This window comes from Gossypium hirsutum, chromosome D13 (genome assembly GCF_007990345.1).
Source record: "Gossypium hirsutum isolate 1008001.06 chromosome D13, Gossypium_hirsutum_v2.1, whole genome shotgun sequence".
Classification (NCBI taxonomy): domain Eukaryota; kingdom Viridiplantae; phylum Streptophyta; class Magnoliopsida; order Malvales; family Malvaceae; genus Gossypium; species Gossypium hirsutum.
This window is the reverse complement of record NC_053449.1, coordinates 18162530-18180244: the sequence shown is the minus strand read 5'-3', so window position 1 is coordinate 18180244 and position 17715 is coordinate 18162530. Positions and strand designations below refer to the sequence as shown.

General features: G+C 34.7%; 1 long non-coding RNA gene across 1 annotated transcript; it reads right to left on the bottom strand.

The window, feature by feature from the left end:
- Positions 1–10604: 10604 nt before the first annotated feature.
- Positions 10605–17160, bottom strand: LOC121225051 (uncharacterized). Its single transcript, XR_005922805.1, has 2 exons — positions 14945–17160; positions 10605–11120 (listed from the first exon to the last, which is right to left on the bottom strand). It is a non-coding gene; the product is annotated as an uncharacterized lncRNA (long non-coding RNA).
- Positions 17161–17715: the final 555 nt, after the last annotated feature.

The following is a 17715-nucleotide window of genomic DNA, read 5'->3' as shown; positions in this document are numbered from 1 at the left end:
TCATTTAATATATTAATTTTGACAGTAAAAAATGAATTTTATGCAATTTAGTCACTTCTGAAATTTCTACAAAATTGCCCCTAAAGTTTTACTTTTATTCAATTTAGTCCATGAGCCTAAAACATGCACATTAACCATTTTTACCCAAAATTGAGCCATCAAATACTTATTCTATCCTATACAGTGCATTCATGAAACAATTTCACAACAAATCCTTGTATTTTTACTATTTTAACAATTTAGTCCCTAATCAATAAATTCATCAAAATCACTTAACAAAATGCTTTTAAATATCAACCAACATTTCAAATTCATTATTTAACATAAAAAAATCACAAGATTCATCAATAGAAACATTCACAATCTTTAACAGTTTTAAATTCGAAGGTATGGGCTAGTTGGACCTAGTTGCAATGATCTCAAAAACATAAAAATTATTAGAAACGGGTCAAAAATCACTTGCCAAATTAAATTGTGAAGTTTTCAAAACCTCAAGGTACAAAAATGGTGATTTTATCCTTATCATTCAGTGAATAAGACCAAAAATAAAGATGAACACTTTTTGTTTTTATTTATTTTAATTTAATTTATTAAATTATCATTTTAACATTGGTTAATAAATAATTAAAACACCAATTTCATGCCCATAATTGTCCACTAAATCCTTTAGGTATAATTACCATTTAAGTCCCGTTTCTTTTATTCAATAAGCCGTTTAATCATTCAAATCAAATAGTGATCAAATTTTAAAGCTTTTATGATTTAGTCCTTTTTAATTAATTAACTATTGAAACGTTAAATTTTTTTAACAAAACTTTACTACCACCATAATGACACTTCGAAAATATTTGTAAAAATATTTATGGCTCGATTTATAGAAATGAGGTCTCGATACCTCATTTTCTAAAACATATTGACCTTAGGGTCTTACCAGTTGAGCTTAATAAATCGCTTATATAACATAAATTATCAAATCAAAAAAATTTAAAACTATATTTGAATTGTAAATATTAAATAATAATATTTACGAACTTACTCGTCGGATTTGGTGGCCTCAGAACTACTATTTCCAACACCACTGAAAAATGGGTTGTTACATTGCAGGTTTGAACGGCTCAAATGGTATGTGTTAAGTTGGTTTGATTATGGTTAAGATATGGAATGTTTTGGTAAGTTCTTGAAGCTAGTAGTTGGTGAATGAAAATTGATAAAGTATACATGTTTACGTAAGATTTGAATGAATGTATTTGAGGTGCCTTGAATGGAATATTAGTTGGTTGATTTAGGACTATTCAATTGGTCATTATATGCATGTTTTGATAAGGTTTTGAGGTCTTGATTATGTGCACAAAAGACCTATATGTGTATGCATGGGTTGGTTATAACACCCCAAACCCGGTCTAAACGTTATGACGCAATCTGGTGATGTCACATTGTAACACCCCTTACCCGTATTCGACGCTGGAATAGGGTACGAGGCTTTACTAGAAGACATACATTTGCATACGTATTAAACCGAGTTACAAAATTTCATCTGAATTAAAACTTTCAAATTTTCAACGTGCTTTTATAATTCTTTACAACATATCCTCGAAATATTATATTCATAACAAATAGGGCCTACGAGACTTGATATTTACTCATGTAATTCAAAGCTTCATTTCCATTTCATTCAATTCACAAGTTCTCATGTTCCGACCCCTCTTCACTAAAAATTAATTATCTCTTTGTACAGAATTTGGATGATGTTTCTGTTTATTTATATTGAACATAGACTCATTAGTAATTTTAAAAATATAAAGTATAATCCATAATTATTTTTGTACAATTTTTAATGATTTTTCCAAGTCAGAATAGGGGTACCCAAATTTATTCTGACCTTGTCTCACAAAATTTATTATTTCTCATGATTTAAAATTACATTACTTACATCATTCCTTCTATGAGAAACTAGACTCAATAATATTTATTTCCATATTTTATTCATACTCTAATTATATTTCCACAATTTATGGTGATTTTTCAAGTTTAACCTACTTCTGCTGTCCAACACTGTTTTAGTACAAAATGTTGATTACTAGGTGTATAACTCCCTTATTCCCTTTCACTATAATATTTCCCATCACTTTCAATTATTTCTCTTAACTAGTATATCAATAACATAAAACCTGATATAAGAAAACTCTACTATAACATCATTTCCATGCTTTTTCAATAATATCAAACTTAAAAATATATTGAAATCTTGATGTTCTTACCTTGTGCTATTGATTTCAATCTTTAACTTGATTTTCTCTCTCCTCCAGCTTCTATTTCTTGAATCTAACTTGATATTCTAGCTCCCCATTATCGTCTTGTTATTCTTCTCTCTTGGAAGCTATGGAATTCTTTTGATATCTAGGTGAAAATGGTAAATTTTGGTGGAATGACCAAATTGTAAAGAAAGCAAAACTTCTTTCTTCTCCCTCTTCTCACGTTAGTTGCATGGAAATATGGTGGAATGGATGATTCTTCATCTTACTTTTCTTATATATACTAAATAAAATACTAATAAAATAATAAAATATCATTTAAAATCAAATTAAAATATTAATAAACTAATATTTATTTAATTAATATAAAATATTACCAACATCATCATTATCTTATAGATTTCTCTCTCTTCTAATTAACCATTTTGCCCTTTATAATCTTTAAAATTCCATCCTTGAGTCATCACTTAATTTGGTAAAATTGTGATTAGTCCCTCAAAATTCTTCACCTTTTCAATTTGGTCCTAATTCATCCATTTTCCTTAGTTTCTAGATTATTCCACCCTTAAAATATTTACACTATTGGTCCTTCAAATTTTTTGTATTTACACTTTAATCCCTCAAATTTTGAGTATTTACTCTTAGGCAACAAAACTTTTCTCACTTTTGCGATTTAATCCTTTCTTGAATCAATATGTCATAATATAATTCCCAATGTTGCCATAACTCAAAATTTCCCTTTTTTTCACTTTATTTCCTTATTTTACTATCAAGGATACCTACTTTCTTACTGTAGTAATTTTCGGGGTATTACATTGGTTTTGGAAATGACTTGATTTTGGGAAAATTCATGTCCATATGACCTGAGGCACGGTCATGTGACTCAGCTGTGCGTGACACACAACCATGTAGGTTCCTTTGTATACAAGTTAGTTAGTTACACGGCCTAGCACACGGACATGTAAGGCTATTTTGAGGGTTACACGACTTGGCACACCGGCGTGTGACCCTACTCAGAGAGTTACATGGGTGAGGACACGAGCTTGGAAATGGCTGTGTGTCCCTAGATTGAAGGTTACATGGCTTGAGACACAAGCGTGTGTCTCAGCCGTGTGAGGTACACAGCCTGGCTACACGGTTTTGTGACTCTTATTTCTAAAATTTTGTGAATTTTTCTTAAACTTTCCAAATGTTTATGATTTAGTCTTGAATCATTTCTAATTTATTTTTAGGGCCTCGAGGGCTTGATTTAGGGACGATATGTATGTGAATAATGGTTTTATGATATGTTTATGATTTTGTTTTAAATGTAAGTTTAAATGTTCTGTTTGTAGGGTAAGGCTTTGTACCCCACTCCAGCAACGTATATACGTTAGGGATGTTACATTTTGATGATGTTTAGTTGAATTCTTAGCTGAAGATTTGGTATGTATAAGTTGTTTGGTTTGGTACATTTGATTCCTTGCTAGTTTGTGTCAATGTGGCTATGTTGTTGCATGTTTGAATTGCTCAAATGGTATGCGTTAAGTTGGTTTGGTTATGGTTAAGATATGACATGTTTTGGTAAGTTCTTGAAGCTAGTAGTTGAGGAATGAAAAGTGGTAAAGTATACATGTTTAGGTGAGATTTCAATGAATGTATTTGAGGTACCTTGAATGGCATATTGGTTGGTTGATTTAGGACTATTGAATTGGTTATTATATGCATGTCTTGGGAAGGTTTTGAGGTCTTGATTACGTACACAGAAGACCTAGATGTGTATGTATGGGTTACTGTTGGAAATGGCTTGATTTTGGGAAAATTCATGTCCACGCTACTTGAGACTCAGGCGTGTGACTCAGCCTTGTGTGACACATGGTCGTGTGTCCCCTGTAGTTTCCTTTGTATACAAGTTGGTTAGTTACACGACCTAGCACATGGCTTGGTACACAAGTGTGTGAGGTTATTTTGAGAGTTACAAGGTCTGGCAGACGGGTGCGTGACACGGCCATGTGACCCTACTTTGAGAGTTACACGGGTGAGGACATGGGTTGGGACATGACTGTCTGTCCCTAGTTCGAAGGTTACACGGCCTGAGACACGGGCATGTGTCTTAGTCGTGTGAGGCACATGGCCTGGCCACACGATCGTGTGACCCTGTTTCTAAAATTTTGTGAATATTTCTTAACTTTTTTAAATGTTTCCAATTTAGTCCCGAATCGTTTGTAAGTTATTTTTAGGGGCTCGAGGGCTTGATTTAGGGATGATATGTATGTAAGTGATAATTTTATGATATGTTTATGATTATGTTTGAAATGTATGTTTAAATGTTTTATTCTACAGTAATGCTCAGTAACCCTAATCTTGCTACGGATACAGGTTAGGGGTGTTACATCGTGATTTCTCCATTCTGCTCTCTATGTTGCGACATTGATTATTTCGTGTTGCAACATAGCAACTAGCATATATTTATTACGCCTTCTAATGGTCTCCTGCACACTTACATCGTTCATTAGCTCCCTTTAGGCCTCATTCAGTCCCTAAGGTCAATAAAAGACTCAATTTGTACATTTTATTAACTTTAAGAACTCTTGCAAAAACATAATTAAAACCTAATTAAAATGCTTACTTTCAAGCTCCTAAAGAGAAAATTTTAGTTTAATCTACTGCACCGAATTATGGTATATCAACCGACATTATATGTTGGGGAATGTTGGAGAGCTGATGAAGGGTGTGGCTGGCAGGTTCGGGCTACATTTATGCAGAGGACCTAACAGTGGCAAATAAGAAAATTTGAAGGGCACTATACACGCACTATCGCACATATGAATCAAGACCACCAAAAATTGGATGCCAAAAGTATCTGCAACTGCATCATGCGACTAGTGAAAGATAGCTACACTATTCCTATGTCGAAATTGATTGCGAACATGCAAGCCTGGTTTCAGCACAGAGTGTCGTACATGAAAGCATGGTGGGTGAAACAAATGGCCATAGAGGAGTTGTATGACAATTGGGATGAGTCATACGATGATCTTCAAGGGTGGATTTTAACGATGATGGAGTACATGCCAGGAACTACCATGGACTTGAAAACATTGCCTTACAGCGGCCTGAATGGACAACTTGAACCAGGGAGAAGGGTTTTTCCTCGACTATGCTCGATGTTTGATCCATGTGTTATGGCCCTCTTCCAGTGCAAACTGCTTGTGCAGGTTGATGGAACGTTGCTTTGTGGAAAATACATGCAGATACTACTGATTGTGGTTGCACAAGATGGTAACTAAAATGTTCTACTGATTGCCTTCGCCATCGTGGAGTTGGAGAACTCCAGATCGTCAGATTTTTCATTAGGAATATGCGGAGCCATGTTGTCAGGCAAGACAACATTTGCATTGTCTCTAAAAAATCCAAGGGTCTTGTTGCTGTGATTCGACAATTCGATGTCCCATGAAAGTCCGTCTACTGCATTCACCACATCACCGTCAACTTTCACAATGAGTACAAGAACAAAGACTGGCGCAAACATATCATGAACATGGGTACAAATATCGTTATTAAAATTATTTTGTGAATATTTTGAGTCCATTAAGTAAAAGGGATGGTGACATTTTTTATCAGAATACATACATAGGGTGCGAGGTAGAACCACACTAAGTCAGGCATAAGTTGGCGAGGTTGGAGACTAATATGGCGGGGTCTAATCCTTCTCTCAGACAATGGTTAGGTAGCATGGAGCCGTGAAAATGGGCTCAATGTTTTGATGATGGCTACCGATATGGTCATATGACGACCAACCTTGTTGAGCCTATTAATTCCATCAGTTTTCTCAGCTGCGTTTTACAGGTTGGCAACGCTGATGCCGAAAATAGGGTTGAGACAAGCAAAATAGGTGGAGGTCGGAGACATGAACGTTGAAGATGTCAGAATGCCATAGAAGTCAATGTTCAGAGGGTAAGGTCAATGAATGCAAAACTATATTCCCTGAATGTGGAAAATTTTTGAGTGACAGAGTGGATCAGTCATTGCTCGAGGATCTCGCCAAGGTCTTACGGAGTTGATCTCTGAAATAGGTGGTGCGAGTGCGGGAGGTTCTAAACACTTCGATACCCGTATGTACATGTGGTTGTAGCATGTGCAACCTTCAATTTGAATTTCAAGCAATATATCGAATATGTGTACATGCTTGAACGTATATTGTGTATTTGGGGTGACAAGTTCCCCATATTGAGGGAAGTATCGACATGGGAAGTGCCCCCACTAGCATTCAAGATGTTGTCAGATAGGCTACTACGTAATAAACTCAAAGGTAGATCGATAATGGTGAGGATTAGAATGACATTGATATCAGAGAAGAGCTCGAGCCAAAGCGTTGCATCATATGTAAAACAATCGGCCATAATCAAAGCAGTTGTCAAAACTTCATGCTTTAGAGAACATTAAATGATGTATCAAATGTTTTTTGTTTTATGGTCTTTTAGAAATGAAATTCGTTTTTGTTTTATTCAAAATCATTAGTGTCTAATTTTAGCTGAAATCATTACTATTAAGTTTTTATTTAAAAATAACTTATATTTTAATTAATTATAAACACATATGCAACTTTTAATACATTAAAATTATACAATAAGTTACATAAAAAATAATACACAACTTGTGGAAATATAAATCAGTTAAAAAATATGACATAACACTTGAAATTTAGAGGTATCAAAATTGGAATGAACTGAGAGTGGTATCGTCATTTAGGGTGTAGCAGTCTACGAGCCTTCATCAATGGGGGTGGACATTGAGGTGTATTGTACACATCAGGAGGACTGGGGACTGAATTGAATATGGCTTGAGGCGGGGTGGTGTACCACCCCTAACCCGTATCCATTACCGGAATAGGGTTGCAGAGCATTACAATAAAATCATAACTTTAAAACATACATTTCCTACCTCAACATAAACATAGCATATACCATTCATCTACATGCATAACGTCCCTTAATCAAGCCTTCGGGGCCACTAAAACACTTTAGAAACCATTCGGGACTGAATTGAAATCATTCAGAAAGTTTAGGAAAAAGTTCAAAAATTTGAACTGCAGGGGTCACACTGTCGTATGGCTAGGCTGTGTAACTCACATGTCTGAGACACACGCCCGTGTCTCAGGCCATGTAACATTTAAAATAGGGACACACGACCATGTCCCAGGCCATGTCCGTGCCCGTGTAACTTTTGAAGCTGGGTCACATGGCCAAGCCACATTCTCGTGTGCCAAGCCATGTAACTCTCGAAATTGCCTCACACGTCTGCGTGCTAGCTCATGTGCTAGGCTGTGTAACTGTCTGACTTGCAAACCTTGAAGCCTATAGGGGACACAATACCGAATTGCATGGCCATGTGTCACATACGGCTGAGTCAGAAGCCCGTGTCTCAGGCCGTGTGGACAGGAAATTGGCCAAATTCAAGCTATTCCCATCACCAATTCAAGCTTGTATCTAAACACAATTTGTGCACAACTTTAAAGCTCAAAACCTTACCAAAACATGCATGAAATAACCAATTAAATAAACCATAAATCCATCCAACCAATATGCCAACAAGGCACCTCAAATGCATTCAACCAAATCTTACCTAATCAGGGAAAACATTACCACATTTCATACATAGATATCAAGTCCAATACAATTTCAAAACTTACCCTATCTTGACCACATTAAAACTATTCCATCATATACCATATTGGCGATGGAAACATGCATTAAAACTTTGCCATATTGACACATATCATCAAGGCATCAAAAGTACCAAAAGTACATTAACAAAAATAACTTATACATTTGAAACTATCAACCAACATTCAAGCACAAGTCTACCTATACATGCCATTATAACCTTGGACAAAATATCAAAAGCTACCAATATAACCGCTGGATAGTGTGATAGATCTCCGACGAGCTTCCAAACCAATCGAGCTTTCGATTATCTATAAAACATAGGAAAGTAAACTACGTAAGCATATAATGCATAGTAAGTTCGTAAAACAAGAACATAACTTACCATTTCAATGCATAATCTTAAAATTTAAGCATGATACAATCCAACCATAAGCTTGGCATAAGCCTAAGCATCATCAACAACACATGTTAGTGCATCAACTCATAATGCACTTGAATTAATATAAGGTAAGCTAGGTATACATGAACATCATCATTTTAATGAACATGGATATACTTTCATTGAACATTTCCTTTTCAATCCTTTTCATAGATTCATGACATAAGTCATTTGAACACTCATCGTTCCTTTCCTTTTCATTCCTGTTGAACCATTTAGAATAACATCAGATACGTGAGAAAGCTCATACGAAGTGTGCTAAACATAAAGTCATAATGTTTCCTTTTCCTTTATATCATTGCTCACACGAGCTGTGAAATGGGTCTGCTCACACAAGCTGTAGGTCAGAATGTAAGCTACACGATGTTGCTCACACAAGTTGTAGAGTATCACCAACAAATGCAGGACCTCAGCCATCAGTAGGAAATTCAAGACCAGCACTCGAAGGATGGTAACCCTATGACATGTCATTTGTATCCTACGTATTCCTAAGGTTAAAACGGGACTCGATAATCGTCGTAACATTATTCGATTTCCACCATTTGATTTCATGGCAATTAATACATGAATACATATATATCAACATAACATTAAAACGTTATTTAATCATACGAACTTACCTCGATGACAAAGATGTAAAAACGAGATCAACTAATCTGAGGCTTTAGCTTTTCCTCGATTTAGATCCGTACAAGGTCTATCTTGATCTAAATAGGAAAATTCAATCCATTTAATACTTAAACTATTCAATTCATTCCAAAATTCATATTTTTGAAAATTACATTTTTTCCTCTAATATTTTAACTTCTTTAAAATTTAGACCTTAAGCTCATAAGTTGAAATTTAAGCAATTTTATCCATGTTTCATGCTAACCGAATTCACTAGGGACCTATACCAACCCATACAATTTAGCATTTCATAATTTTACCATAAAATTTAACTAAGCTTATGAATAAGTCCCTAAATGACAATTTTATCAAAAATCCTTTTACAAAACTTGCTTATTTAACAACAAGGACTCATAATCTTTAATTAAACTTCAAGAATCATGCAAGAACATTCATGGAAAAACCCTAAACCTTTAAAAATTTTGCAAATTAATCCTCAGGCTAGCTAGATTAAGCTACAACGATGCCGAAAACATAAAAATAATTAAAAACGGGCTCAAAATAACTTACATACAAGATAATTTTGCTTGGCCAAAACTTCCTCCCTATCTTAACAATGGTGGCTAGTTCTTTAGGGTTTAAAATGAGGAAGACAATGTTTTGTTTCATCTTTTACTAATATTAACATTAACTTATTTTACCTTATTACAAAATTAACCTTAATAACTTATTAAAATTTCAATAAAACCATGTCATGGATGTCCATTATCCACATAAATGGTCTAATTACCATCTAAGTCCTTTCACATTTAAATTTCATAACTAATAGATATCTTTAATTAATAGAACTCCACTTTTGTATCTTTTACGATTTAGTCCTTTTCATACAATTTAGCATGTAAACATCAAAATTTCTTAACAAAATTTTTATATGACCTTACTAAAATCCCATAAACATTAGAATAATAAAATAAATATTTTCTTATCAGATTTGTGGTCCCGAAACCACCATTTTGATTTCACTAAAAATGGGCTATTACAGGTGGAGTGCATGGTATCATCGTTGATCCAAACATATCAAATATTATAGGTGACTGCGGTTGCATGTAAGTTGAATTGCAACCACCTATCTTCTAGTGATATGCATTGCTCTAAGACCCCTCCCCAAAAGCGTTAACCCATTGGTCCGGTGAAGTGTGTGTGTGTTCGAAGGTTGGTCTTCATGTCGGGCTCTGCCATAGGTTGACTTTCTCATCTGTAGTCGTGATTCGGGACTATCATGAGTTGACCACCATATAAAAAAGGGCACCTTCGGGCCATGTACCACTATATGTATTCCTCCGAGGGACTGAAGTCAAACATATAGGAGTGTATCTCAGACCACCTCTCATACTGGGTGTTCCATAGTGCTACATAATCCTGATGTTCCACGACCCGATCCGCTCCGTATTTTCCCCTATTGGTCTTATCGTAAACATCATCAAATCATTGTGCATCATTTGACACAATTTGTTGGCATCCAAACTGTTACATAACTTGATCAGCGTTGTACCACTCAATCGTTGAGAGGTTTAGCACCAACACGTTAATGCACACACATTTGTTTTGGCATGAACCTATTGTGGAATAAGGGTCGCTATGTTCAATGTAGAAACGACATCCATAGAAAGTGCACAATACAATAGAATGGGTTACTTAAACGAGTCAAGTCACATGTTGCAATTAAATAAGTTAAATTAATGTTACTTAATTTAAATTATATATATTAGTTTCACTCTGGCGGACACCTCTATCATCTGGCGGTTAATAATTAGTCCCTTCCATAGAAAGTGCACCTCAGCTCGTTCTCAATGGCGGTGCTCGATAAGTCCTTAAAATTTTCTTTCAACCATGAGAATGTGAAATTCGTGGAGTTTTGTTCCCCAACAACGAGGGACCATCCAAGCAATCTGTTAGATACAATTGAAGGTTCCAAAACTTTGCTTCTTCCCGTGACCACGTGGTGTCAACTCGTATAGCATGTTGTATAGCGACGTCCTCTAATATGATTGTGCACTTCCCGTACGACATATGGAAAGTGTGGATCTCCAAGCACCATTGCTCAACCAAGGCGGATAGTATGTTTGCCCTCAAGTCGAACCTCTGTATCAATGCAACATCCCCAAATCTCGCCAACTGTAAGTAAGGCATGATAAAAAATTTATAAAAATATGTTAAATCAAATATCTATAAAATTAAACTTTATGATAAAATAAAAAATTAATATCTCAATTAAATATATATTAATATATAAAAAAATTTAAAATTTTTATTTCAATCCAAATTTGTTAGGAGTAATTGGTTTGTTGGTTAGCATTTATTATATATTAAGAATAATGAAAATAATAAATAAATGGATATGCATAAGTAAGCATTTTTTGTTTGTTGTTTTGAATTTTTAAAAAATAAAAGTTCGAATTTTCTTTTCATATACAATAAACGCGCTTATCACTAAATCAAATATTTATTTTATTTTCATCAATTGGAAAGTTGATTTACCTACTCTTAAACGTTAGCATAATTTAGTAATGAAACATATTTTGAAAACACTTAATATTATTATTATTTTTATAATGCTCGTTTAGCATATTCGAATCAAAAGATAATCTAGGCCTAAGAATATGAGCCACTTGTTCAATTTTCCATCATGGAAAATGATTGGTTCATCTTTAATGTAAAATCTATGAGAACAAGAGGAATGGGCCGGGTCGGGTTCGGGTTGGGTCTAACAAAAAAATTAGGCCCATGTTTAGCCCGGCCCAACAAATGTGCCTAAAATTTTATCCACACCCGACCAGGATAAAAATACTAAAATGTGGCCCTGGCCCGCCTGTATTATTTTTTAAATTATTTTTATATAATTTTGAAATATATATAATACATCAAAAATACTAAAAATATTAAAATAAATATTTCTTAATAAATTGAAAATTAATTTTAAAAAATGTGTATACTTAAAACACCAAGATAAATGCAACTTAACAAGCAAATGCCTCTAAAATAATAACAAAATTACCAATAAAACAAGTGCTATACAATATCCAAATAATAACAACAAAATAATAGTAACATAATAGTGAAATGGTATCAAAATAGGGAGAAAACAACAAGAAAATAACATTAAAAGAACAAAAAATAACATTTTTTTGTCCTTTTGTGAATTCGAGCTGGACCTTGGCCAAAAATACCTTACCCGAGGCCCGACCCATTTTTTAAATGGGCATTATTTTTTTGCTCAAACCTATTTTTCGGATCTCTATTTTGACCCAAACACTCCCACTTTTCAAACAGGCCTTTCGGCCAAACCGAATGACCTGACCCTTGAGCAAATCTAATGAGACCCAACTCTAAATTATTAATTTGTTCGGTGTGAAATGTGAATAAGAAAAAAAGAAAGCTTGCAAGAATAAGTGTTTCACTTCTAGCTCCAGATATTTCTACTCCCTTCAATATATGATATTGTAATATAAAATTTTAAAAGCCACTACTAAAATTTAATTTTGGAATAAATTTTAGTTTTTTAGCAGAATTCACAATAATTGAATTAATTAATTTTGGAATTTTTTCTTTCATATAAATAAATATCATATATAAGGTGTCAAAAAATAAATTGTGATTTAAAAAATTTACTGTTTCGTTGACACTCGATGAAGTGTGATCCACATTTACTAGAGAAGACACTCGTTGAAGTGTGATCCACTTAAACTAATTACAAAGCCTAAATCATCCCGCATATCGGAGAGGCATCATACAAGCATAAATCATAAGATCTGTGATGTGCTAGTTTAACCAATCTATCAGCATCCTGATTATCTTTTATGAGGATATGGCGCACATTTCATTGTTCAAAACGTAACAACAATTGTTGAATTCTTCTGATCAATGCAGACTTAGAGCAATTTTTTGTCCTCTCCTGAATAGCTTTTACTGCCTGAAGATTATCCGTTTCAATTAACACGCTACTAAAACCATGTTAACAAAGAAGGGTCAAGCCATCCCAAATGCCCCACAATTTAGCATCGAAAATAGAACAATTTCCCAAAAATTATTAAAACCCAGGATCCATTGTCTTTCAGAGTTTCTTGCTATACTCTTTCCCACAATAAAGCCACCTTAATCTTTCAAAGAATCATCGATATTCAAACACTCCCAGTTGCCATCCAAATGAGGTTGTGGTGACTTTCTTTCTGACCTGACCGATGCTTCCTTGTTGTGGGAGATATACTATCTTTCATAACTGAATGATACTTTGATGATTTCGTTAGCATTCCAAGTAACCCACTGAAAAATGAAGATGTTATGATCTTCCAAAGACGCTACGCAATAATCCCGAAGAGGCATTTCTAATCTACATCTCTTACGTACCAATCCTGATGACCTGCAAATTAAGAAGAAGATAATCTTGCAAACTACTCGAATAAAAATTGGTTAGCCAATCATATGGTACTAAGAGATTCCAAATATTCCTTACAGTAGAACAATCCCAAGAACATGGAGAACATCTTTGGAAACATTTCCATAGACTCCATAATTCAAGTCATGTCTAAAGCCTTTACGAACCACTTCTTCCTTGGTCAATAATCAGTGTTTAAGAAGAAGCCATATGAAGAACCAGACCCATTGGGGACCCTGAAATTTCCTGGGAATGTGCGATCTTGAGTCTTTCTTATTCCATGTTCCTTCCTGTAACTTCCCATAAGTGCTCTTGATTAAGAAGCAACTTGTCGAGTTACCCCAATATAATCCTATCAACTCTTGCACTCGAGTGGGAAGGCAGAATCCCTGCAATTCTTATGATTATGTCTTCTGGTAACTAAAGACAAAAGAGGTCAATATTATACTCACCATTCCCTGAGACCATATCACTCAGCACACAATCCATATCCAAATTAGAATGACCAGGAATAAAGTTACCTAACGGTCCCACATTTGGAATCCATGTATCTTGCCAACATCTAATTTTTTCCCATCCCTTACTAACCAAAAAAGGTCTTCTCGAATAAAGGGCCATGTTCTTGTAATGGCTTTCCACAAGAAAGAACATGTACCATGCGATATTGTCTCAGACAATCCACTAGGCATTCCATACATAGTTCGTAAAACCTATACCTAAAGAGCATTAGAATCAGTACCAATACTATAGCCCAATTTCATCATAAAGGATGTGTTATGATCTCGCAACTTCCGAAGCCCTAGACCACCATACTCACGTGGTTGGCACACATTATCCTAGCTGAACAAAGCCATTTTTCCCACCACTAGAAGTCCCCTAAATGAATTGTCTTACCGTTTCCTCAATTTCCTCACAGAGCCCTTTTGGAATCATCATTGACTACATGAAGTAACTAGGTATCGTTATCAACACTAATTGGGCCAAAGTGGCCCTTCCTACTAGCGACAACTTTCTTGCATCCCAACTTTAAAATCTACTTTGAACCTTGTCGACAACAAAACGTAAAGTACTAGCAGTTATCCTATTATGAAAAAAGGAACTCCCAAATATTTCCCCAAGCAATAAACTTTACGGAACCCGAGAATATTGCACAAACCATCTGTTATACTATCTTCAACTCCTCACGAGAAGCAAACATTAGTCTTATGAGTGTTAATCCTATTCCTAAAATAATCACAAAAATTTTTCAAGAATTCTTTCAGGATTTTTGCTTGGCTTTCCTCGGCTTGGCAGAAAAAAATGAAGTCATCTGCATAGCCCAAATAAGTAGGGGTCTCGAACAGGATAGATGAATACACACCCATCTACCTGTATTAACATTAGAAAGGATACTATGCCCAATCCATTCCATGCATAAAATAAAAAGGTAGGGAGACAAAGGGCATCCCTAACCGACTCCTCTGACTGGGCGAAACTTCTAGGCTGGAGTTACATTCCATATAATCTACAAAGTAGAAGAGCTGATGGAAGACATAATAACATTAAAAAATAAATCAAGAATACTTACAGCCCGAAAGGAGGCATCAATGAAGTCTCATCGTACTCGATCATAAGCGTTCTCGAGGTCAATTTTGACTGCTAGCCATTTTCTATCTTTTTGCTTACTTTTAATGGAGTGGATCACATGATGCCTGCAATAAGACCTGTTTTCTCTTTGCCTACGATTCTTGGAAAATCACCTTGAATCTATTAGCCACCACCTTCATAACCAAATTGTAGAGAATCGGGCATAAACTAATAAGTCAGAAATAAGAAAAGCTCTCAGAGTTTTGAACCTTAGGAATAAAGACAATTAAAGTGTTATTCAACTTTGGATCAATCCCCTCCTCCTCAAATATCTTCTTAACCCACGTGCAGACAGATATACCAACTTGATCCTATTGGCTTTGGAAGAAGAAAACGACATACTCATCACTACCTGGAGCTTTTAGCAGGCCCATGTCAAAGAAAATTAACTTTTATTTCATCTTCAGAAGCTATTTTACTTAGAAATTGGATCTCCCCCTCCGTAGGTTTAAGAAAAGAACTAGCAGGTAAGTTCCTCATCGGCCTTGGTACCTCATCATATAATTTCTAAAAAAATTGAATTGCTTCGTTTTGGAGTTCCTCTTCATTGAAAATCCATTCCCTCATCTCATTTTTTAATGTTGTTATTAGATTCTATTTTTTTCTTCGAATTGTTTGGCAATGAAAAAATCTAGTATTTCTATCCCCCAACAAGAGCCAATTACACCTCGCTTTTTGTTTCCAAAGTAGTTCCTCATGGTGAAGAACATTTTCTAGTACTGTACGGGTCGCCAAGTCTAACTCATGAAGATGATCATTATTAGAGAGGTCCATATCTCTCTGAATCTTGGTGAGATTTGAGATTAGCCTTATTTTACAAAGTCCAATATGCCTATAAACATTCTTATTCCATATTCTGACTTGACTCGTAAAGTGGGAATTTGAATCAACCATACAACCAACAAAGCTCTATTTTTCCTTGACAAACTCAAAGAATCCCAAATGTTATACCTAACCTGCCAGAAAATAGAACAATCACCCCTTAGAGGGATGGAGAAAAGGTCTAAGAGACAAAAAGAGTGGCCTATGATCTGACTTGAGCCTTGTAAGGTGAGTTACTAAGCAATTTGGAAAGCCAGCAACCCAAGCATCATTACCAATAGCTCTATCCAAGCGTTAAAAGACAACACCTCTGTTCCATGTGAATAGAGATCTTCTAAAACCTAAATCATTCAGTTCGGCTTCCTCCATAAGTTCCTCGAAAAGGGACCATCTGCTACCAGTAGTTCAACCACCCTTTTTTTTCACACGAAGATAAAAGGGCATTAAAATCCCCAATTTCCATCCACAGAGATCCATTATTAAGAATGTTTATTTTCAAATCTCCCCAAAGAGACATCCATTTTCGACTGTTGGGAATTCCATAAACAAACACAACTTAAACAGGACATTTGAAGGATCTATTGGAAGTCCGTGTCAAAACATATTGGGGGTGACTTGGAGTATCTTAACACAAATCAACTCATTCCACCCAATCCAAATACCACCAGAGAAGCCAACTGCCTCCAGTCGATGAGAGAATTCAAACCCAAGCTTAGCAATAATTAAATCATTTTTACCCCCATTAACTATTGTCTTTAAGCGGCCGACAATGTCAGGTTTCAAATCCCTGCTATAATCACAAAAGATGCAAGGAAACTTGCTACTTGCACACCCTTGACAATTCCAGGAAAAAATAGTTAAATTCATAATAATAAAGATAAAATCAAGCAGTAACCTTTAATGTTTTGCTGAACTAGGTTTCTCCCAAGACGTGATTGCATTCTGCGTCATCTTCTCTTCAGATTTTTCCTCGACATGGGAGTGTATGAGTTCCACCATGGAATTCATTGAATCAGATAAAAGGACTCTCGCGTTACCAAAATTTTTAAATTGACCTTTACAATCTTGAGCCTCGTCCCTCAGAAATCGAGTGTCCCTTACCAACCCCACTCGTAATATTATCCAAATATTTCGAAGAATTGGTCTTAACATTTTCTTTGAAAAGGTAGACAAAATAAATTTAATTAATTATTGCAAAAAATAAATTTAATTAATTATTTCATTATAATAACTACTTTTAATATAATACATGCACTTCAAACTATATTTACATACTTTAATTGTATTTATTAACTTTGAAACGAAGACAACTTTTTTTTTCTCTTCTTTTCTCTTCTTCTATTTCACTGAATAGTTTAACTGGGGACCAAAAACAACCCCACCCTCCCTTTTAAAAGAAACTCAATCGGCCTGAAAAATGACCCTGACCAATCACGTAGCTAACATCGCTGACACGGTTGACGCGATGTGACTAGTCAATATATTTATTTTTGGGCCCTTTGGTTTTTTATTTCTTTTAAAAATGCCCTTTTCTTTTACAAATCAGCCCTTTCTCATTTATTTTTACTCAATTCCCTCACCCACTTTCTTTTTTTTTCTCATTTTTCTCAAAACTTTCTTTATTTTTTGGTCCCCTCTTTCTTGATTTCTATTAAAAATACCCCTTATCAAACGATTAATTCACATTACATAAATGATTTACTTGAAAATTATTTTACTTTGCTAACATTTCAAATAACTATCAATTTACATAATTCAAAATTCTTATTTAAAAAAATATAATTTTACATTTGCAACGTTCCAAAATAATTTCACCTAACTTACAATATATAATTTTACAACAAGAGCAACTTTCTCAGTACTAAAAAAATGAAACAATATTGTTCAAGA